We start from the raw sequence: 25,531 nt of genomic DNA, 5'->3' as shown, positions 1-25,531 counted from the left end.
TTTTTGAAGTCTGATGCCCTAAATGGATGGGTTTAGCACCAACATCTTGCCCCACATGTTCATGGCAAAAGAAAGGTCATTGATGCCTTAGAAGGAGGTCAAAATTGAAATTCAAATTGTTCTAAATCCACATGTCTAAGTCAGCCTTGAACAAAGGCATTATGAGAGACGAAAAATATTTTTTAATGTACCTAAACCTCCTTGTTCAGGTTGGTTCTTAAATAGATGTGGCTCTTCAAAGGGATTTTTTTTTATTTTTAATTTTTTAATTTTTTGTTCCTTATTTTTATGGTTTAGGTCAGCACTAGTATAGACGTGATCTTTCAATTTCTATTTGTTTTAGGTCGGCCCTAAAATAATAGGCCTCCCACCAAAACTATTTATAGCCCAACTGTGGAGCACAAATGACAAGCATCTGTGGCATGATATGATCAAGTAACTCGCCAAAGTTGATTTGAGGCTTGAACCATATTGAATATCTGGAGAAGGCTGAAATTCAAGAAGGGTATTTAAGTTGCTTTTTATATTTTTTGTGGTTTTTTTTTTTTTGCTGGTCCTGAGGCATTTATTTGGCCTCCTTGAGGCAGACCCGCGGCCTCCCTAAGACATAATCTCTGTGACCTCATTCAGCCTATCGGAGAAATACAAGCCCTAACCAAGATCATTTGTGGATTTTTACTAAACATAGAACATCCCCGTTTAAAGATGGATTCTTGAAGGATAACTCACTAAATGAAAGGAAAAATTTGAGCCCTATTTTCGCTAACATGAGGTAGTCATCTTGAGACTGGCCTGAAAATTTTCTAAGCTTTTGACCTGAGACAAATGTCACTTGAGGTAGACTTGACTTAGGGCTCTCTGTAACAGGTCTGAAATTAAGGTTATCTGTGGCCTCCTTTCAAGAGTGATCTCTGATTCAAACTCGAGGCACACTTTAGATTGATTACTGACAAGACTGATGCAATCTAAAAGGTGATTAAGGTTGTATGAGTTTGAAGATAAGTTTGCTTAAGTATTTGAGTTGAAGTGTAAGCAGACCTTGACCTGTAGCAGCCCCTTGATATTTTGGAGAAGACCTTGATTTGTAGTAGCCCCTTGATATTCTAGAGCAGACTTGGATTTGTACTAGGTCTTTGACATTCTAGAGCAGACTTTGATTTGAAGCAGATCTCTGACATTCTAGAGCAGACTTTGATTTGTAGCAGACCTCTGACATTCTGGAGCAGACTTTGATTTGTAGCAGATCTCTGATATTCTAGAGCAGACTTTGATATTGAGTCTTGAAGCAGGAAGTGATGAGCACCAGTATTGCAGCAAGGATGTTGCAACTCCTGGGGCTACCGACTTTACTTCATCAACCCAGGGTTCGTACAAACTTGGAGGTGACAGTGCTGTATACACAAATAGATGTAATTGGTCTACTCTTTGTCACTGCTGAGCTGGGGCGATAGACCACTAGGGTTTCTCAAACCAACCTTCTATTGACTAGAAGAAGTCTGATTACCAACTGGAGAAGGGAAATTTACCCTAATTGGGAGAAAAGAAATGCTGCCTATTGCAAGAATGAAAGACTGAAAAAATGCTTGCAAAATAACATGAAATCCTCTATCTACTTGCTAACATACCTTGCTTGCAAAAGAACCCTACTTTAACACATGTGAGGTTTTAACTAATCTAAGCATGAAATCAGATCTAGAGAGTACTAACTGCTGTGTCCATGAATAAACATAAACGATCTCCTTTTCTTTAACGTTTTGCTTGAAAAATGTAAATGCTAATCTTTCTTGGTTCTTTGGCAGGGGGATAGGTGTGGAGGAAGAGGAGTACAATGGTTCAGATGGCTTGGAGGGCAAGTAGGGGCCTAATCCTGGCTTGAGTGATGATTTTTCTCAATTCGGGCTCAAAACAGGCTGCTACAGGTTTTCCTACAAGATGTACTAGTTCTCCTACAGGATCCCCTGTTTTACTACAGGAATAGGCCGAAAGCTTAGGGAGTGGTCTAGAAGGTGGGATGGAGCTTGGAAAAGGTGAATAAGGAGGGAATAAGGCATGGAAGTGGTAGGCACTTACTCAGAACTCAAGCAAAAGCTTTAAGATGGTTGGATTTGCTCAATGGAGATGGCAAGTTTTCCTCATAAAACAAGAATTCGAATTGAGACCTTAGTGACTTTTGGCAATCATGGGTGGATATGGCTTGGCTGAGGCTGATGAGATGAGGTCTCCTTGTAATGTAGAAACTCCTGCAACAACACACATCACTATTGGCATTTATACATAAATTCATCTAAAAACAAGAAGGGTTTATTCAAATAGAAGAAAACAAAGTTGTCACCATTTATTTGCTAAGTTCATGCATTGAAGTGCTTGAAACCAATACAAAAGCGATATGAAATCAGTGCAGAACCTAAGAGATCCAAAATGCCAATTGCAGCTTATCCTATGAAACTAAAAGATAATGACCTAATTAGTAGGAAATCCTAGATTACACAAAAAGCAAGAATTTTGTCTTTTTGCGCTATATGGGAAGTGTTCCTCAAACCATGATCCTTGAAAGGGACGAATGAGGTGAAAACCACTTGTTGTTAGCTTTTTTGGAATATCTTCTTGTCACTACGATGCTACTGTTAGAACTATCCACAAACGGAAGCAAACTAATTAACCCTACCAGTGTTTGCAAATTAACAATGCCAAAATCAGTTTAGCAACTAACTATGAGTATAACCTAAGAATACACATACAACAAGAGGAACCTTTGTTGCTAGGGTTGGGCCCTAACCCAAGAGCTTCAACCCTCTGAGTCAACTTAGTGTTGGATCAAGGGAATGCTGCTCATTTTCATTAAAATATTAGAAATACACAAGAGTGCTTGGTTACAATGCTTCAACTCGAAAATGCTGCTTAGCTATCTTGCACAAAAAATCTGAATCCTAATGAGGCTCTAGGCCTCTTGATTTATACAACTGAAGTTACCAACAACTTCCTTAAATTTAGGGAGGCTTGGCTCCCAATCTCGAGATTAACTGGTCGTCAACTGTCACTGGCTTGGCTGCCAATGAACCTTATGACTTGGCTGCTTGCAACTCCGAGTTGATGAGATTTGATTGAGGAATCTTCGAGTGAGTGAGGAGTTAAGGAGGGAGATCCTATCTCCTAGAATCCCTCTTGCTTGTCTTCATTCGAGTTGTTGCACTTTAATTAGCCAAAATTTGCTCCAAAACCTGCAACCAATGCACATTAGACCACTAGCCATGACATCTCATCTTTACTCTCCTCATTAAACAAAATATAATTAAAACATGTAAAGAATTATGAGAAAAGTTGATTTTAGTAAGCTGGAGGTGCATTAAGGTCCATATAATTTACCCGTTGATGAGCCTCATCAAGAAGCAACCTTTGTTGAAGGAAGCTGTGGAGGACAGAGTAAGGGCACCTGTTGTATTAATGATTCAAGGTACGAATTGTATTGATTGCCTATTGGACATGGCAAAGGGGCAGTACTGAATTTGTTTGAATATTGTTGTATTTGGGTTATTGGAACCTGAGCCCAAGAATTTTGTTTATCTTTTAGCTTCCTTCAGGAGGTTGTCGCCTCTTTCTAGTGGGAGTTTGTAAATCTTGGGGTTGTAGCCCTTCTAGTTATAACTGGTAAATTCAGAAGTTGTAGCTTCCCTTGTAATATAAATATCTTGTCATATATATATTGTGTTCTTTTGATGTGATGTTATTGGTTAATTGTTTTGATACTTAAATTGTTGAAATTTATGAAATACTGATTCACCTCCCCCTAGCATTTTCAACAAAACATCATTTCAACTCTTAAACCTAAGTAAGTTTATCCCCTAACAAGACTCGTTTCTAAGTAATGGATCTGAGAATGAACTCTCCATAAAAGGAGACAACCCAATCAAGACATGGTAAAGGAAAAGACTAGAAAAGTTTTTTGAAAGTTTCATCTCTACCACTAATTCATTCTTGAGTTAATGTCCTACTGATAGGAAACCACCTGTATTTATTTGTGGAGCCAAAAAGCTTTTCTATGCTCCACCAAGGGTTTGAGGTTGACAAGCCTAAAATATCATGACTTCAACTTCTATGTCTTGTTCAAAGTACTATCCAAAATAAAATTTTGACAGAGCTACATATAGAAATCCACGTACTAATATTTGGTAAAGGCTTTGGACATGTTTCATTCTATGTCGCATGGTTCGGGTTCGAGTTTTGATTTGACAATGATTAAATTCGATTCAGGTTTGGATTTTCCAATGGGGTTTGGATGAGGTTCAACTATATACATTTTTAAACTATATATATATATATATAATTTTAAAGTGTATAAAATGTAATATTCCATTTTTAAAGTTTACTATTAATAACAACAATGATCGATAATTTCAAACAACAATTGATAGGTAGCGAGCAATGTTTGCTCCATGAGAGAGGCATTGGGCGCATGGTTTATAGTATATACACTGTACACGAGGTGACATACCTAGTGGAGGGAGGCAATGAGGGAGAGTCGAGTGGATGCTGGAGCCTCGAGCATTTCTAGTATAACTATACACGTAACACATTGTAGTGGTGAGGGATGTTCGAGGTCCGAGATAGCAGAGAAATGCATGCTGCCAAAGATGAAGTTTGAAAATGAGATGTGCACCTCCAAGCTCATAAATGAGACGCATACTATGTTCCCTTGATTTTTTTTTCTTGGTTGGTTATTAATTTTTTAATAAAACTAAATAAACCCTAAATTAGAATTGATGTCGAACCTAAAAAAAATTTGATTAAATTTGCCTTAAGGTTTGAATTCGTTTTTAGGTTCGAGTTCATGTAGGTTTGTTACTAGGTTCGTCTTGGAGGTTCGGTGAACCTAATCAAACCTCAATTTTTTTTGGGGTTCACCGAATTTCAAACCTAAAGGTTCAAGTTCGACGAACCCAATCAAACCTCAATTTTTCTATTTTTTGTGTTTGCCGAATTTCAAACCTAAAGTTTCAGGTTCGACGAACCCTGTGACTTAGGTTCTGTTTTTGGTTTTCCACCAAGCCAAAGGAGCTTGTAAGTAAATATGTGTAAAAACAGTTTGGAATCATACTTCTACTCTATATAGGATTAATTTATGAAAATTTTCCAGTTTAACTTTTACCATGGCAACGACTGTCTAGCTTAAAAATCAAAGATTTATTTTACATAATGATGCCGTTTCTAGAAAATGAGGGGTTTATAAATTGGTGTTTTTGACTAGGGGCATGTAGAATTTCCACCAAATTCTGATCTGCTAATAAGAACAATCTGAAAAACACTTTGTTTTCTTGCAAACACATAATTTCTCTACTCAATTTGCAGTGGGATTAGGAACAGAAATAAAACACAGTCACACAATTCAAAAACACAGAATTGTCCAAGGAACCCAACCGGGAAAACCCTATGCTTGATGAGAATTTTATTGATAGCAAAAAAACTGAGCAATTGGTCTCTTACAAATACAACTGTTTCACTTGGAGAATACACCTTTCTCCCTGCTTATACTAAAGCATGAAACCCTCTGCTGATCTTTACTGCCCTCTACCAACTTGTGCACAAACTTCTCTTGCACATTCTCCCTCTCACAAGCTCCATGCACAAACTTGTGCTTCCTATTGCTTGGTCTCGCCAACTCACGTTCACCAAAACAATGATTAAACTTGTGCCTTTGTTCCTTCTTTTAAAGGCAATTCGAATGGTTAAAATTAGTGAGTTTTCTAATTAAGGAATTGAACTGGAGCTTTTCTAGTTAACGAAAGTCAACAGAACTAGTTAACTTTATCCTCCTAAGATTTAGGAGGCTAACTCCACTTAAGCTTTCAGTTCCCAATTTAACTCACACTAGAAGATCAAAACTTTACCTTCAACTTCAACAGAGCAGTTAACTGCTTCATTCACTCTTAATTTTTAGGGAAACTCCTAAATTTTAGGAATTCGACCATGCACAAAAAAACTCGATTTTGACTCCTTGAATTAAGGCACAAATGAAGGAATCAATTTTCTTGCTAATTTTCAACACTCCCTCTATGCGAGGAAGGTGTTCCTGGAAGAAACTCATCTACCTGGATATGTCTCCAACACCACCAAGTTCTTCCCTGATACAACTACTCCTTGTAAACTAGAAGGCTTCCCCGCTTTCTTCTGCAGAACCTGCTTTGTAGACATGTTCTTTCCCACCATACTCTGCGAGTCCATTGCTTCTCTATTCTGAGCACTTCCTGCCTTGCTGCTGAAGGCTGCTCCCTCTGAAGGCATGTATCTCCAGCTCCACAATCTGCCACTATCAATGATCACAACTCCTTTTGTGTCACTGAACTTTGGCTCACTGATCTGCCCACTACCAGCCTTCTAGCTCCATTAAGAAGTTTGCACATAGGGTCTTTTGGATCTTCCCTGAACTAGGGCTCCATCAATCTGCCTCCTAACAGTCCATGGCTCCTTTCATGCATACTGTACTTGAGGTCTTCAAGCTACTGCATACTGCATACGAAAGTCACTGTTCACAACTACGTTTGTGAACAGTGCTCAGCCTTCCAGATCTGCCCTATCTCTGTGACATATCAACTGCTACTGTCACTCTTCTTAGGGCTTTCAGATCTGCCCACATACAGTCACTCCTTGACTGATCTACGACTTTTGCAACGAGCCCTCTTATCTCTGATTTGTCAAACACCAAACCAGTGAACTAGGGCAGCAAAACCAACCCACTTGACTGCTCTTGGTTGCTCCAAAAGTCAATCCTTAGGGTATCAAAATACAACCCACTTGTTGTGACAAGTCTGCCACTTGTCCACAACACTTAGGGCAACTAGACAACCACTAACAGGCCTCCAATACACTGTACCTAGGCTGCTACAGAACTGCTGTTCAACACTCTGAACAATCCTCATCACCTAACATTCAATCAACATAAAACTTGGAAGTAGAATCACCAACCTGAGATTATATTTCTTTCTCTTTATGCAAGATGCACTTTTGATGACCCTTAAATCTGTTCCAGCTGCTCTGATATCATATAGAATTTCCATGAAATTCTGATATGCTAATAAGAACAATCTGAAAAACACTTTCTTTTCTTACAAACACAAAATTTTTCTTCTCAATTTGCAGCGGAATTAGGAACAGAAACAAAAAAGAGTCACACAATTCAAAAATACAGAAGTGTCTAGGGAACCCAACCAGGAAAACCCCTGCTTGATGATAATTTTATTGATAGCAAAAAAACTGAGCAATTGATCTCTTACAGATACAACTGTTTCACTTGGAGAATACACCTTCCTCCCTGCTTATCCTAAGCATGAAACCCTTGCAAGACTGCTGATCTCTGGCTGCCCTACCTGTGCACAAGCTTCTCTTGCACACTCTTCTTCTCACAAGCTCCATGCGCAAACTTGTGCTTCCTATTGCTTGGTTTCACCAACTCGTGCTCACCAAAACAATGATTAAATTTGTGCCTTCGTTCCTTCTTTTAAAGGCAATTCGAATGGTTAAAATTAGTGAGTTTTCTAATTAAGGAATTGAGCTGGAGCTTTTCTAGTTAACAAAAGTCAACAACTCCACTAAAATTTAGGAGGCTAACTCCACTTAAGATTTCAGTTCCCAATTTAACTCACACTAGAAGATCAAAACTTGACCTTCAACTTCAACACATTAGTTAACTGCCTCATGCACTCCTAATTTTTAGGGAAACTCCTAAATTTTAGGAACTCGACCATGCACAAAAAAAGGAACTCGACTTTGACTCCTTGAATTAAGGCACAAATCAAGGAATCACTTTTCTCGCTAATTTTCAACAGGACATGTTCATTCATATAAATAGAGCTTGCCTGTTCTGGCTAACAAAAGGCTTCCCTCTTCTAATGAAGGAAAGGATTCACTGCTTTCCAGTCATTTCATGTACTCTAAACCATGAGCATTCTTTTGATCTTCACCAGGGATGGAGTGATCACAACTACAAGAGTCCATAGGTTAAGGTTTTTCCATGAACATTTTTTAAATTTTACCGGGGAGGAGTGATCACAAGAGCCTATAGGTTAAGGTCTTTGCATGAACATTCTGTTGATCTTTGCCAGGGACAGTGATCACAAGAGTCTGTAAGTTAAGGTCTTTCCATGATTTCTTACGTTGAGGGGTCATCCCAAAAAGGTGAAGTGTCTTGTTTGAATGCCATGAGTATTGTATTTCTATCTCAGAGTTTGAAATGTAATAAACATTTATATCCATGTTAGTATTTCAAAGGATTTTTTGCGCCTTTATTGGTAGATGTGCTTTTATTACAACCATTAATATTAAATTGTCAATTGACACACATACATACTTGATTGGTGAGGTTCAATCACTAATTGATTCTTGAACAAGCACAATTTCTTTTACTTGAGTAAATGTCTTTTGTGGACTGAAAAGGCCTTGAATTCAAAGCTGACAAGGGGTCCATTGACCAATGTTGAGTTTCAATCTCACTGATTTTGGGGCAAATGAATACGGTTTGGCATTAACATGGAAAAGTGTGTGTCCAAGGTCATTGTTCAAGGTTTAGAGGAAGCTGGTGTTGACAACAATGCTTGGGCATCTGGGCATGTTGTTCTTGAGAAATCAATTTCTAAAGAGAAGTTCATCTCATCTATGTCTAATTTGAGTGGAAATAATTATCCATCTGCAGCATCAAAAAATCTCCTGAAGACAGCAGCTCATAGAGTTGTGGCAGTGAACTCCCTGGCACCTCAGTCTTTAAATGTTTACAGTGGAAGCTCTATGAACAAGTAACTGAAACTGATTTTTTTTATCAATCAATCCACAGCATGTTACAAAGATTCAAACTAGAATGGTGCCAATGTTTTGCAGATTCATTGAATTTTTCAATTTTGTCACAAAGAATTGATGAGCTGGTGTTTATGAAAGTCTACCATTTATGGAGCCCATGGTGGAGTTGAAGATATTTTCTATGGTTAGAATCTCTGAATTGGTGCTTTGGTGCCTTTTGTAGAGCTTGCATTCAGTTTCCATCTTAGGCTCTCTTACAACTTAGGTTATGCAGTTGAAAGTAATATATAATTTGAGGGTTTTTTTATCACAATCAAAATAAACTTGTATAGCTTTGACTTGAGTGTTGCATACCAAAATAAAGTTTGGTATGGGTCGTGTAATGTTTTTGAACATCTTAAAGATCTAGTTAGTAGAGTTGTGACTTGCATGAGAGAAAACGTATCCCAGATGTGATTGACTGAGAACCTTGTGATTTGTTTACTTAACATTATCTCGAAACTGATTTGTTTACAACTGGTGTTGAAAAACCTTGAATCTTGAGTGTGTCTAACGTCGTAATATTATTGGAAAGTTTGTAGTTTTAAATTGCAGTAAATCTATTGTTATTTAAATTCTGATCTTAAAGATAAGATGTGATATAAGTCAACTTACAGTGAATGCAGGTCAAATTATATTCAAATGTTTGTATATGATATGAGTCAAATTATAGTGAATTGCTCTTGCCCTTTTTACCGAATTGCAGCAGACAGGTAAAAGACTCGATCATATTGCCTTGACTGGTCTTTTGCAAGCCAGCTCTCATGCAGGGTTGGTTGCTGGGTCTGGCAATACTTCGAGGCATGAGGTTGAATTGACCTTGTCCCCTCGGCAGAGATGAGATGAAGCACATGAAATTATAAAAGAAATACCTAACAATGTTGGTATTATGTATTGTGGTCGAACATCTATGCTGAGGCAGGCGGGTGGGAGGATGTAGCGATGTTGAGGACAATGATGAAAGAGAGAGAAGTGAAGAAGCAACCAGGCTGCTGTTTTATTGAGTTAATAGATAGGTTCGTGGCAGTGTTCAAATCACCCTTACTGTTATACTTGGATGGTTTCAAATAAAATAATAATTATTTTACTTTTACCTTTCAACGCTTGTAATTCTGTACTAAGACACAAAGTATTTTCATAATAAGAAAAGCAAAATCCAAATAACATAATGAACTCCCATAAAAGTAAATTCTCGAAACTGGCCACAATAAGCGTCGAAACATGCAAGTTGGTTGATTTCTATTGGGTGGTACAAAAATTACAAATAGGCAAAATGACTTCAAGATATATAAATAAAAGTTTTGAGATATAGTTGTTTAAGTTTCGATTCTTCATGGCAGAACATTGCATAAGACAAGAAGGGGCATCCTACCATGGATGACTTTGAAGTTCCATAGTATATTTCTTATGTTGAAACTTTATGCAGTATGCAACATCATTTTGAGTTCCACATTGTGCTGTTTTTGTTTTATTAGAGTATGTTTTATATTTCTATGGGCGCCCGGGATCATGACTTCATTTTGCTGAGGGAAGAAGAGTACTCAGAAGGTACCATAGGTTTGTAATATATTTGGTCTATTTTGAATGTCTAGAAGACCAGCCCTAATAGTGACAGAATCCTTACAACTAGGTATGTGCTTTTAAGGTCATAATATATGAGCATCAAATGACATGTATAATTGTTATTTCTAGATGTTAGATCATGAATACTGTGTTCAATTAGGCAATTTTCATCTGAAAAATCTCCGCAAATAAGAGCTGACTAGAATTTAAGAACAAATAAATCTTCCTAATCGTATTGATTTTAGTATCTAGAACCTATTTGCAGGCAGTGGTGATTTCTGAAATCAAAAGAAAAGCTTTTTTGGCTCCACAAATAAATACAGGTGGTTTCCTTTCAGTAGGACATCAACTCAACAATGAATTAGTGGTAGAGATGAAACTTTCAAAAAACTTTTCTAGTTCTTTCCTTTACCACGTCTTGATTGGGTTGTCTTCTTTTATGGAGAGTTCATTCTCAGATCCATTACTTAGAAACGAGTTTTGTTAGGGGATAAACTTACTTAGGTTTAAGAGTTGAAATGATGTTTTGTTTGAAAATACTAGGGGGAGGTGAATCAGTGTTTCATAAATTTCAACAATTTAAGTATCAAAACAATTAACCAATAACATCACATCAAAAGAACACAAGATATATATGAACAATATATTTATATTACAAGGGAAGCTACAACTTTTGAATTTACCAGCTATAATGATCCAAATGGATCTTAGAAAACCTTCTAAGTCTTCAAACATTCAAAACTATCGCAAAAGAAGAACCTGTTAAAAAGTCGGATTACACTATCTGGAGGCAAAAACATGGAGAAAGCAGTGAAAACAGGGTTATCGGAGGCTTAAAACAACTTTGTAACGGAGCCGTCAGATCTGGCCAATCAACGGTCTAGATCCGATCGGCAAATCGCAATCGGCGGTGGCAGGTGAAGGATATTGGAGCACACCATATGGAACTTGCGATAGCGATCAGCAGAGTCAATGAGGACCATTGATCAAGCACGCAGATCGACGGCCCAAGTTGTATCGCAATTTGCTATCGGCAAATACAAAGGAGCTCTTACAACGACCCGGGTATGTGTGATGTGCGATTGCGATCATTCGCATTGCAACATTGCGTCGGCACATTACAATGGAGCAGGGCCGATAGACATATGGCTTGCGACAGCTGGACCTGATGAAAATATAGATGATATTATATATATTTTGAGATCCGGAAAACAAGGTTTTCCTTTGTATTTTGCATTTTCGTTAAATAAACGAAATACAAAGGAAAAAGCGTCGATGCGATGAAACCGGACCCGAAAGGGTTTATTAATGCTATTATATATGATTTCAAGTCCGATAAAGCCATTTTACGGGGTTTTTCAATGTTTTAATGTATTTTTAAATACAAAGGGAAATCACGATATAAGTGGGATTTCGGGCGGGCCAAAGGCGGTAAGTGGTTTGGGTCGGGCTCCGCCCGATCCCATACACTGGCTGCCACGTGTCCAGGCTAAGGAGAGAGAAAACCACCCTTATCGGGCGGTTAACCCCTATACAGAAGAGCCGCCCGAAATGAACCACAGTCGTTGGATCTGGATCTCCTAGATCAATGGTGGAGATGTGATGTTGATATACAGGCGGACCCGATAGGAGTTATAAGGGGAATTGATAACATTTCAAATCCGATAAACGGAAGATTGGTGATTTTTCATAGTTTTTAATGTATTTCTTTGTGAACACAGAGAACGCAGTTTCTAGGAATTTCAAAGGCCCGATGACCCATTCCGTTACAGAACAGGTGGCCACCATCCTTGAAAGCGTTTAGAAATGATTGCTAACGCTTAGAGGGGGATCTGAGCAGACAGAGGTTGGGAAGCTAGAGAGCTTGAGAAGGAGAAATGAACAAACAATGCTGATTGGCTTTAAAACCACAGATAGAGAGAAGACAAAGATAGGCAATGTTGAGACAGAGCAAAGACAGAGACAGAGTGATAGAGAGAGTTTGTGTACTCAGAGAGGCTTGAGGGGTTCAAGCAAAACTTTCGCTGTTGTATCTGTTGTGTGTTGAGACTCAAATTGAGCTCATACTTCTGTAAAACTCTGTTTTTGAAGACATAATAGAGAGGTCACCACTGAAGGCTGGACGAGGAGATGTTGGGTGAACTCCTTATTAAACTTGTTGTGTTTATGTGTGTTGTCTATTATGTTCTTTCACTGCTTCATTGTCTATGTATTTCGCAATCTTATCGATCCATTGTACAAAGTAACATAGGCAAATCCATGCACATGAGTCTGTAATATCTTAATAATTGTCTAATATCTCATTATCAGATCATATAACTGGAAGGGCTACAACCCCAAGATTTACCAACTCCCACTGGAAAGAGGCGACAACCTCTTGAAGGAAGCTACAAATTCCTTCCCTAAGACCACCCTATAGAATAAAAGATAAAAAAATTCTTGGGCTCAGGTTCCAGGGACAATGACCCAAATACAACAATATTCAAACAACTTCAGTACTGCCCCTTTGCTGAAGTTATGTGGAGTGTAAAGGTTGCTGCAATATCTCTGCTAATAAGAGCTGACTGGAATTTAAGAACAAATAAATCTTCCTAATCGTATTGATTTTAGTATCTAGAACCTATTTGCAGGCAGTGGTGATTTCTGAAATCAAATAAGTGCTTTTCTGACTCATTTTATGGTCTGACTGGAATTTAAGAACAAATAAATCTTCCTAATCGTATTGATTTTAGTATCTAGAACCTATTTGCAGGCAGTGGTGATTTCTGAAATCTAATAAGAGCTGTTCTGACTCATTTTATGGTCAATATTACAGTTGACAGTTCTTAACCCTATGGAGAAGGAAGAAGGCAGTTCGGTGTGTTTATTGTTATGGAACTATAGTTGATTTTGAGAACGTACACAGATTGAGGTTCACTACGAGCATAAGAATAGAATTTCCTACACTCGTAGGTTTCTAGTGAAATTTGTTTGTCTGTATATTTAAAGCTGTTCCTATATTATGTCCAGTTATTATTTTTAGAACCATATAAGTTTTTTTTCTCCCAGTGACTGAGGATGCAGAGTGGTAGCATTTAGGGTTTATAATGGTAGGATCAGAGCATATTTGAATACGCAAGTTGATATTGTTTCATAGAATCTGCTATTGGTGTTCAATGTGGATTCTCGATTTATGAATGATATTGTTCAAATCTAGAGCTAAAGTTCTTAAATAGTTTTTATAGGGATTGTATCTTGTATCATTTGCTTATATATAAGTAGAAGTGTGGGTTTTTTTTTTAAATTATAAGAGGTTAATTTGTTTTGCTTCATCGCAGGTTCTAACAATGTTTCCACCTTGTACTGAATATCCACCGGATCAGCGGCAGCTAGGGAAGTCTTTCAGGACTGAGAGAATTTTGAAACAGTTCCATGGGAGTTGGAATTCTCAACATGTTTAAGATTCTTCAGATCTCTTTGGGATCATCAGCTGGATGTTCAACTGCTAAATAAAAGTTGACCATGGACGACCAAAATGAAGCCACTGGAAGATCAGGACCAGAAAACGGTTTTGATCCAGTTTATTTTCTGAAGTTCCTTCTCTTGGGAGCCGATCACCAGAAGCCCATCAATCATATGTCCTTGGAAGAAAATATTCATGAACAGATAGACCTTGCTACTGAATCTGATGGAAATTATCATACAGCTGGTAATTCTGGTTCTGAGAGCATGGCAATGTTCCAGATTGTGGAAACCCATCGAATTTGAAACATGATCTCAATCTATCCACCGATGCCACCAATGGAGCTATATGAAAATTAGGCAGTCATGTGACGAACAGCAACAGATTCTGTCAGAGGACACCCCAAAATAGCAAGCTTTTCAACCTCTAACTGTACACCAGATGTGTAATCGATGCCTGTGTTCCAGGGCAAATAGGGGCACAAGAAGGCACGGATGATGAATGAACCTAACTGTGCCATCGACTCAAGAGAATTCACCTAAGGCATGCTGCCTGCATTCATGTCCCATAATCCATACACCAGCCAGCATTAGCCCCTGAGCTGCTTAGTACCCAAAGCCAAGTACCCATCCCAGAAGATTTATTTGTGATTGTTGAAGTGCATTGAGACATAAACATTCGTGGAGTGTAATCATGAAATGTACTTTATTAGACACATATCAATCGGGTACACATCTGTTGGGCACACATGCATTGGACACTTTTGGACACACTTGGGTGCATTGAGTGTAGCAAAGCACACGGCACTGTGGGCACACCACCATTGGATGTTGGGTGGCCAACGAACCAATCATGGATGGGATAAAGCCACCATTAAGCATAGTGGAAGTTCACCATTGGATGTTGGGTGGCCAACGAACCAATCATGGATGGGATAAAGCCACCATTAAGCATAGTGGAAGTTGGTGTTGTAGACATTTTTGTCCATTTAGGCTTGGAGGGGCTTGCAAGTGCAAGATTAGTCTTGTATAAATAGTGGATGTATCAAAGGTGCTAAGGTATCACTCAATCATTTATCATCATTCATAAGGAGTGTAAAGGAGTTATGCGGTTTGTGCTAAGTTCAAGGTTGGTGCAATGAACTGAATTACCATAGATACGATCATCATTCATAAGGAGTGTAAAGGAGTTATGTGCTTTGTGCTAAGTTCAAGGTTGGTGCAATGGAGTGAATTACCCCAGGTAAGTGAAAAGGAGAATACATGACCTATGAGAGACAAAGTAGTGATACCATTTTTGCCTATGATTTTTATTTTTTTATTTTTCCATTATTTTATGTAGTTTTTTTTTTTTTTAATGAGGATGTTTCTTATTTATTTTTTATTTTTTTAAATTTAGTTTATTTTTTATTAATTTTTTACACAAGTTTTACAAGCATTAGATTGTTTGCATTGGCGTATGATGTATACTGGTTTTTGAATGGATGCTTGGTGATGTTTTAATCCTATTCCTTTGTTCTCTTTTGAGTTCCCTTCAAATTGATTTAGAGTAGAGTAATGATGTTTGGTGATGTAGACTAATGATGGCACTATGGGCACACCACTATTGGATGTTGGGTGGCCAACGAACCAATCATGAAGGGGATAAAGGCACCATTAAGCATAGTGGAAGTTGGTGTTGTAGACATTTTTGTCCATTTATCCCTGGAGGGGCTTGCAAGTGCAAGATTAGTCTTGTATAAATAGTGGATGTATCAAAGGTGCTAAGGTATCACTATCATTTATCGTCATTTTATCATCATTCATAAGGAGTGTAAAGGAGTTATGTGGTTTGTGCTAAGTTCAAGGTTGGTGCAATGGAGTGAATTACCCTAGGTAAGTGAAAAGGAGAATACATGACCTATAAGAGACAAAAGTAGTGATACCATTTTGCCTATGATTTTTATTTCTTATTTTTCCATTATTTTTATGTAGTTTTTTTTTTTTAATGAGGATGATTTTTTGTTTTTTTCTTCTATTTTCTGGGTTTAAATATTTAATTTATTTTTTATTAATTTTTTACATAAGTTTTACAAGCATTAGATTGTTTGCATTGGCGTATGATGTATCCTATTCATTTGTTCTCTTTTGAGTTCCCTTCAAATTGATTTAGAGTAGAGTAATGATGTTTGCTGATGTTTTAATCTTATTTAATTTTTCTCTAAATATGATTATTTTTGTTTTTTGAGTTTCCTTCAAATTTATTTAAAGTAGAGTAATTATCCAATATTTGGAAAAAAAAATTGGCAAAATGTCGATTTGTGGTCAAAAGACTAGTCTTAAAGAAACTTTGCAATTTGTGTATGCAAAAGGTCAGAATAAAGAAAAATTCTTGAAAAAGAACTTTGATACCAATGTAACTATTAAGAGTTTATATATGTAAAATATCCAACTTAAGAATGAAAGATAGATAAAATTCCTATAGAATAAATAATATAGAATTAATAAAAGAATGAATGAGATTGAAAATGAGATCCTTACAATAAGCCTTTTCATGATTTACGCATTAATCAATCACCAAAGCGAAAGGGTGCCCCTTAGGTAGGTTATGTTCCTTTTTTATTATTATTATTACATAGCCATGTTTATTTATATATTTTATAGTCATCACCATAATCATCCCATTGCAAGTGAGCATTAGAGAGTCTCATGCTTAGATTTTTTGCACCACCAATGCATTGCTAACGTTAAAGTCATCTAGTGTGGCAATAACATCACTTCTAAGAAAATTTTGCTTAATCTTATGTTACCCATGAAAAGGAGGGTGTTCGAGTAATGGTTTCTATGATTCATTGTCCATTAAGTATCACACTATCCATTTAGTAGACAAAATAGCTCATCACAACTTCAAATAATCAAAGCCTACACCAACCTCATGCTTGGGCAACAAAAACTCATGAAGGTACCAAGAGAAACAATTAAACAACTTTAGACCACACAAAGCTTCTCAAATTTCTCTCCACGCTTGTGAGTGAAGGGTAAATCCTGTACAATCCTGTATGTTATGTTGAATTTTATTTGGATATTGATACCATATAATAGAAGAGGCATGGATACCAAAGAGAACCCCCAAAGGGTGAATCATAAAATTTAATTTCTCTTCAACATCAATAAATCAAATATTAGACTTAGGATCACTCTCAACAACCCTAGCCATAATGCAAAAAACACTTGAACACTTACGAACTCCATCAACCAAACCTTGTGAAATCTTACGTGAATGGAGAGAACCATTAATAAATCGAGTCTTTAATACTTTGCTTTTACTTGGAATGGAGATTACCCTCCTTGAACCTTGACTTTTAGCAACATCCAAAAGACATCCCAAGGAATCAACAGTTAAGACATAAAGATGAGGAGTAAGTGGGCAACATTGTGTGATATATTTTACACAAAACAATTCTATTTGAAAAAACACCATTGCTAGAAAAAAAGGCTAAAGAGTTTAAAAAGAGTCTTTCTTACAAACATAAAATGTGAGCCAAAACTTAGTTGGGAAACATATCTATGATGAAGGACTAATCAACCTTGTCATACACCTTGTTAGAATCAATTTTCAACAAGAAAACTTGTTGCCTCATCTCGTTAGCTCAACCCTTTCCTAAGTTGTCAACGTGGTGTTAAGAATGAACACCCTTTGGATAAATCTAGCTTGCTTTCGTTGAACAATCCACGCGGCAACATGTTAAATCCTCAATGCCATAACCTTGGCAAGGACCTTGTAAGGCACATTGAACAATATGACCAAGTACTATGCACTAATGTACCCAAGTGAAATTAATGAGAATAAGTTCAATCATTGCTTATTCATCCATTTTATATGTGCAAAACACTTTCAGTGGTCATGTATTATTCCACCAACAACCTTCCACATCATTTTGAATAATTCACAAAAAGGGCTCTTCATATAGGTTTTGTTCTTGATTTTGTTTTTTGTTTTTCTATTCTTCATCTTGTTTAGTTCTTCAGAAGGGTCATTTTCATAATTTTTCTTTAAGCATATCTTGTTTAGTACTTCATACTTTTTCTTTTTCATTCTTTATCATGTTTAGTTCTCCAAAATGGCCCATTTCAATTAATTTAGCTCTAAGCATATCTTGTTTAATACTTCATACTTGTGATAAAACAACCTTGTTACATTCTTCTTGGGGAGCTACAACTTTCCGTGACAAATGATACTCAATAAATATTTTTAAAAATCCAATACAAACTAAAATCCAATACAAACTATAACAAACCTTGCAATAAGAAACCTTTAGAATTATTCAATCTCTTGATTTCTTCGAAAGCACTTTTCTTGTTAAGATAATATAGTACAAACTATAATTTCAAACATAATGTAGAGAGAATATAGAAATCTCTTTAACATGCATGCTTTTTTAGTTAAAAATAATAATTTTGCTAATATTTTAACACTTGCCAATACTATAAAATAATACAATTTTTAAAAATTATATTGTTAAACATTTTTTTGGATATGGACAATTATTATTTCAATAAACAATGTAATTTTAGATCTAATTACAATAATTTATTTTTACTTTTAAATATTAATTATTTAAATTATTTATTTTTCATTTTCAACCATACTTATCTATGTGACCTGCATTCTAATATGTCCCTTTTTGCAATGCTCATGTAAGACTTCCCCTTGTATTGCTCACGAAGGGAAGGACCCCACGGGGAAATAAAGGTTATCTTAATGATAATTATTTGGGAATATATAGTTAAGGAATTCGTGTTTTACTACTATTCATACTTACGGTATACTACTCATTTGTGGCAATGGAGCTTACGTTTATGTTATGCATTCTAACATGTCCCTTTTTGCAATGCTCATGTAAGACTTTTCCTTTCTGGAAGGGAAGGATCCCACATGGAAACTAAGGATACTTTAATGATAATTATTTGGGAATATAAGTCAAGGAGCTTTTGTTTTCTAGCGTGAGAACCTTTCTTACACCTGTCACTTTTCAGGCATTCTTTGAATTGGTGACTAAGGTGCTTTAAATAAATATATTTGCGGTAAATGTGTATATATATTTTTACTTATTACATATGTACAAATATGATGGTTGTAAATGTGTATATATATTTTACACTTATTTGTATTATTAAATATAAGTATAAAATTACAGAAAATTAATAGATCAATTTTTTATTAAAATACAATAAAGGAAATTCATAAAAGAAATATGCAAGAAAATATTTTAAAGAAAAATTTCTTTGAGAAACACATATCTAATATACAATTAAATATAATCATAATGGTGAAGAAATGCACCATTTTTAAAATTTGTATAGGGATATAGGGATTATGATAATGAAAAATATGGTATGAAATTTAAATTTTTAAAAATTAAAAATAAAATGGAATTTCAAATTTAAAAATAATAAGAAACATAAATTAGTGTATAATAAATATTGAATAATGTGATAAATTAGAATATTAATGATAATTAATTTATCATAATTTATTTTTGTTGACACCTAATCTGAAACGGATGGGTGAACTGGACAGTCATCAAGAAGATGAACTGATCCGTTGTATTTATGTATATAAATATGAGTTAGCTAATGAATAAAATATCAGTTTTCTCTCCCGCTCATTTTGGAGTTACCCTGGCCTGACATGGTATCAGAGCACAGGTCCCAGTCCCTAAAATAGCTGTAACTCCTGCCTCTATCCTGAGACTGCGCATCCGTGCCTCTGTCCTGACATTCTCTGCGCATCCGTGCCTCTGTCCTGACATTCTCTGCCCTGACATTATCTGCGCATCCGTTTTGATTTCCCTGAGCGTTCATTGCCCTGCAGCGATGCAGAAGGAGAACTCTGTATGGCAAGAGGACTGTCGTTCATACTACCCGCTTCTGTGTGCTCCTTTACATGAACGCTGAGACTTTGTTTGGGCGGTACGTCCTACCCTGCCACAAAAACGACGAAAAGAGCCTGCACGGAAAGCTGACTTGTCGCAGAAACTTGTTTGGTATCATCGTTTGGTAAGAAAGCCTCCCTCGACTTGTCACAGAAACTTGTGGGAACTTTCTTGAAAGAACTTTTAAATTCTTCAAGGTCATTGGTTCTATACTTAATCTGGATTTCTCGACTTACTTTCTCTGCCATGGCCATGCCGTTCTAAGCAGTGGACGGTCTGCGTTTACTTCATTAGTTTTTTTTCTCTCCGGGCGTGAAGCGCTTGTGATGATCTTGAATGTACTGTAAGGGATTGCGTTAATCGTTTTTCTCCGCCACTTTGAATGAATATACTGCTCCTCGATTAAATGCGCACTGTCCTGGTTATGAGCTGCTTGAATATTTTTTGAATGCGTTGTTTTTAAGTCTGAGGCCCGCATAAGATATTGCTGTTGCAAGTATAAAGGTACGAGAACTGCAACCGTAATATAGGAGCAGCATCAGATACGATCTCAATAGGAAGAAATCATCATTTTATGTTTCACTAATGGTGCAAATCTGTGGTATGTTAGTTTTTTGTTATTGATGGGATGGTGTTGATAGCAGGGTATGCGCTGTTTTGATGGTAAAAACTGCATTCATAGTTCGAATAACCGCGTGACAGGAGGATATGGTATGATAACTGAATGGCATCCTGTTTTTCAAGAAAAACTTTAAAATTGGCGCAAATGCCATTTGTTATTTGAAAACAAAAAGGTGTAGCATCAAAATACTTCAGTAGTAAAGCAGTTCATAGAAATGAAATTTCCTCGTTTCAAAGTTTTTTCAGTAGTGCTCTTCATCTATTTCAAGTGAAATTTTTTAGAGCCTTTGATGTATGAAGGAAAATGGAACACCATTGAATCTGCTCTCAAGTAAAAGACTGTTTTAAGGTTGAACACGACGCTGTTTGAATAGTGATGCATTGTTACATACAGAGGTTACAAGAGCTGTGGCGTAAGGATTTTTTTTTTCAGCAGAAGTTTTTTATCAACAAAAGTTTTTTTTGGCAGAGATATTTTTTTTACAGAATGCATTCAATCATTTCTATGGTAGGAATAGTTCTCACTGGCAAGGAGAACTATTTAGAATGGTCTCGGATGGTAAAACACACCCTCATCTACAATGAGCTGTGGAAAGGAGTGTGTGTCGGAGAAGAAGACAAAGACCCTGTGCAGCCTACATCAGATAAAAAACTTGTCATTTGGGAAAACAAGAACAGCAAAGCCTATGCATTGATCGCAGCATCTGTAAATGAAGAAGTAAGTCGTCATATTTCATCCTATTCCACTGCCTTTGAAACTTTACAAAAGCTGAAGGAACTCTATGATACACATTCTGCACTAGAAGTTGTTCAGCTCATGATTAAACTCTTTATTCTTGAACTGAAAAATAATGATCCTCTTGCTCTTGCATCTGAAATAAAGTCTATAATGCATGATATTAAATCCACTAAGGTTGAGCTGGATATCTCTCTTATTGCCTTTCTCAAAGCACTCTATCTTACCTACTCCAATTATCTTGAGTCTTTACAAGCAAATGGAAATCTTAAAGATATAACCTTTGACTCTCTTGTGAAAAAGTTTGCTGAAAGAGAGAAAGCCTTTGGAAAGAAAACAGTCCCTGAATCTTCTGAAGAGACTGTTTGCCTTGCTCATAAAGAAAAGCATCCTGCTCAAGATTCTACAAGAGGAAGAGGTGGACGAAGAGGAAGAGGAAGATACTTCAGAGGCAGGGGGGGCAGACATTCTCAAGCAGAAAAGGCAGATCTGCATTGCATTCGCTGCAAACGAAATGGATCACATGATGCTTCTACATGCAAGCTACCATGGGACAAGATTGAGCAGAGAAGAAATCAACAGAAAGGTAAAACTGATGACATAGACAAAGGTAAAACACCTGAATCCGCTCACTATATTGAGGCACAATGTAACATTGGAGTAAATGAAGATTTGTTTAATGCTTCACTTGCTTCTTCGAAAAATGACTGGTTGCTTGATTCAGGAGCAACCTGTCATATGACTCATAGGAAAGATTTTTTTGAAGATTTCACTGACAATGTTGATGGAGCAGTATACTTTGCAGATCAGTCAAAAATCAAGCCATCAGGGCTTGGCACAATCAGGCTTAAACTGCCTGGTCTTCCAGACTTTCTTCTGGACCATGTTCTATATCTCCCACAGCTCAAGAGAAACTTGCTGTCCCTGGTCCACATCCGCCAGCAAGGTCACTCCATTCATATGTTTGATGGCAAGCTTGAGGTAAGAAAGGCATCTGACCACTCACTTGTCATGAGGGGTATAGAAGAAGAAAGACTTCTTAAACTGCAAGGAACTTCTGCTTATGCACAACATTTCTCATATATTTCTCATCATGAAGAAGGTACACTTCCATCAAGTTTATTATGGCATGCTAGATTTGGACATTTAAACTATGATAGTCTCTGCTTGTTGAAGAAAAATGGTGTTGCTGGTTTGCCCACAATTCCTAGAAAACATAAGCAATGTGATGCTTGCATTCTAGGAAAGCATGGCAAACAGTTTTTTCATAATTCACATTCAAGAGCACATAGGAAGCTTGAACTCATTCATTCAGATTTATGTGGTCCAATGCCTGTTTCTTCTGCAAATGGAAATAAATATATCATGACATTTATTGATGATTACACCAGAATGTGTTGGGTTTATTTATTGAAGAACAAATCTGATGCTTTTCAAACGTTCAAGAATTTTCATAAGTGGATTGAAAATGATGCACAATCTCATATTGGGTCTATTCGCACTGATAATGGAAAAGAATATACATCAAATGAATTTGAACACTATCTTCGCCAACATGGGATTAAACATCAAACAACTGTGCCTTATAATCCTCAACAGAATGGTGTAGCTGAAAGAATGAATAGAACAATCTTGAATATGGTACAATCCATGCTTTTCTTCAAAAATGTAAAGACAATGTTTTGGGCTGATGCTGTTCTATGTGCTGCATATATAAAGAATAGATGTCCATCTAGTGCTATAAGAAACAAGACTCCTTATGAATTGTGGTATGGACATGTTCCTTCGGTAAAACATCTCAGGATATTTGGTTCCACCTGTTATGCTTTAATACCAAAGGTACATAGAAACAAACTTGGTGCTAGAAGTCGTAAGTGTATCTTCCTGGGGTATTCAAACACATCTAAAGCATACCGCCTCTATGATGAAGTAAATACAAAGTTTGTTTTATCTAGAGATGTCATTTTTCTTGAATTATCCAAATCTGACAGTGTTGTTGAGCGGCAACTTGATCGCTTGGATAGATTCACAAAACCGAAATCATTCCAAGAGTTTGATAATCAGATTCCACATCTTGAAGGGGGGATTCCTATACTAGATCAACATGTGGAATCTCCTTCTGAAGAACAATCTCCCCTGCATGACACTCCAACAACGGATGATGCTTTAAGTGATGTAATTGATAGAATTGGGAGACTCAATCTTGATTCAGACCCAACTCAATCAACAGAGCAGCGTGGACCATCTCAGAAAGGTCCCCCAAAGTGGCTGACAAAGACACTTGAAAGTGTTCATCCTGATGAAATTGGAAAAACAGGAACCAGAAATACAAACTGACAAGATGGAGGTGATGTAGATAACTCTAATTCACCTGTTGATATGGATGTTACTTATGATTGTGAATTGAACTTGTCTACAGATTTTGAACCAACTTCCTTCAAAGAAGCTGCTTCTCATGATGAATGGAAAGAAGCGATGCAGAAGGAGTATGATGCCTTCATAAAGAATGGCACTTGGACGCTGGTTGATCCTCCATTTGGAACCAAACCAATTGGCTGCAAGTGGGTCTACAAGAACAAGTACAAAGCTGATGGCTCACTTGACAAGCACAAAGCTAGGCTTGTGGCAAAAGGCTTTGCACAGAAGGAAGGGGTCGATTATGAGGAAACTTTTGCCCCCACAGCAAAATGGGCAACCATCCGGACACTCTTTGCACTAGCTGCTCAGAACGGTTGGAAAGTCCATCAAATGGATGTAAAAACTGCATTCTTGAATGGAGATCTAAAAGAGAATGTTTTTATGTCCCAGCCTGAAGGATTTGCTGTGAAAGGACATGAACACAAAGTATGCAAACTTGTGAAGTCCTTGTATGGCCTCAAACAAGCACCACGAGCCTGGTATGAAAAACTAACTGAGCATCTTCTGAAACTCAACTTCAATCATTTTGATCTTGATGATGCAACTTTATTTGTCAAGAAAGTTGGCAAAACAGTTGTATATCTTGTGGTATATGTAGATGATCTTTTAATGACAGGGAATAATGAAAGCTATATTGCATCCATAAAGAAAGAATTAGGAAATTTTTTTGAAATGACTGATTTGGGCTATGTTCATTACTATCTTGGCATTGAAGTAACCCAACATCCAAAGTCCATATTTCTTTCTCAAAAGAAATACATTGGAGATTTGTTAAACAGATTTGGCATGACAGAGTGCAATCCCCTTTCTACTCCAATGGAACAAAACTTGAAGCTCACATCTATTGAAGGAAAGGAATTTGAGGATGCAACAAAGTATAGACAGCTTGTAGGAAGTCTCATCTACCTCACTACTACCAGACCAGACATTTCATTTGCTGTTGGAATCCTCTCCAGGTTTATGCAAAAGCCTTGTGAGGGACATTGGTCTGCTGCAAAAAGAGTTCTAAGGTACTTGAAGGGAACTCAAGACCTTGGAATCAAGTATACACAGGGGGACGACTTCAACTTGATTGGATACTCTGATTCAAACTTCGATGGAGACAAAGAAACTGGGGTATCTACTTCAGGATATGCTATGAGTCTTGGATCAGGAGCTGTCTCCTGGAGATCACGCAAACAATCAATACTAGCAGATTCCACAACAGAAGCAGAATATGTGGCAGCAGCTGAAGCAACGAAAGAAATTGCGTGGCTCAGGAAAATTCTTGAAGATTTGCAGGTAAAACAAATACAATCAACTCCACTCATGATTGATAACACCTCTGCAATAAAGTTGGCCAAGAACCCAAAGTTCCATGATCATACTAAGCACATCAATACTAAATATCATCTGATCCGACATCATGTTGAAGCCAAAATAATCCATCTCCGTCATTGTTCCACAAACGAGCAAATTGCAGACATCTTCACCAAAGCACTTGGAAGAGAAAAGCTTGAAAGATTTAGAACGATGCTTGGACTCACCAACATCCCTTCAGATTAAGGGGGGGAATGTTGACACCTAATCCGAAACGGATGGGTGAACTGGACAATCATGAAGAAGATGAACTGATCCGTTGTATTTATGTATATAAATATGAGTTAGCTAATGAATAAAAGATCAATTTTCTCTCCCGCTCATTCTGGAGTTACCCTGGCCTGACAATTTTTATGGGAATTTTGAAGTGAAAAATCGGCTTCAAAACAAAAAATATATTAATAAAATTAACTTTAAAAGAACCATTAGGATAAGATGACGATGTTATCTCAAGGAAGAATGTTTTAGAGAGGAGTTTTTTTGTTTGTTTGTTTGTTTGTTTTTTTTTCTTTTCTTTATCAAATTATATTTTCGGCACATCTTATAGATTTACTCATGTCGAGTGTAGACACCTGTTAGATGAAAAATTAAATTTCACATCCAACATATACCCACTCTACATACTTTTGAGTATACGCACATCGAAAAATTGAAAATA

General features: G+C 36.8%; 1 protein-coding gene across 1 annotated transcript in view; it reads left to right on the top strand.

The window, feature by feature from the left end:
- LOC149256487 (uncharacterized) overlaps positions 1-14,740 on the top strand; it is a 71,401-nt gene extending 56,661 nt beyond the window's left edge. The window contains exon 2 of the mRNA XM_089460763.1: positions 13,701-14,740. The gene's annotated coding sequence lies outside the window, so the exon portion shown is untranslated. The remainder of the gene's footprint in view (positions 1-13,700) is intronic.
- The last annotated feature ends 10,791 nt before the right edge of the window (positions 14,741-25,531 follow it).

This window comes from Pinus tabuliformis, chromosome 7, assembly GCF_031772625.1.
Source record: "Pinus tabuliformis cultivar Carrire ecotype Pingquan chromosome 7, CPIR1, whole genome shotgun sequence".
NCBI lineage: Eukaryota > Viridiplantae > Streptophyta > Pinopsida > Pinales > Pinaceae > Pinus > Pinus tabuliformis.
The sequence above is the reverse complement of the archived record's forward strand: the minus strand, read 5'-3'. Positions and strand labels throughout refer to the sequence as shown.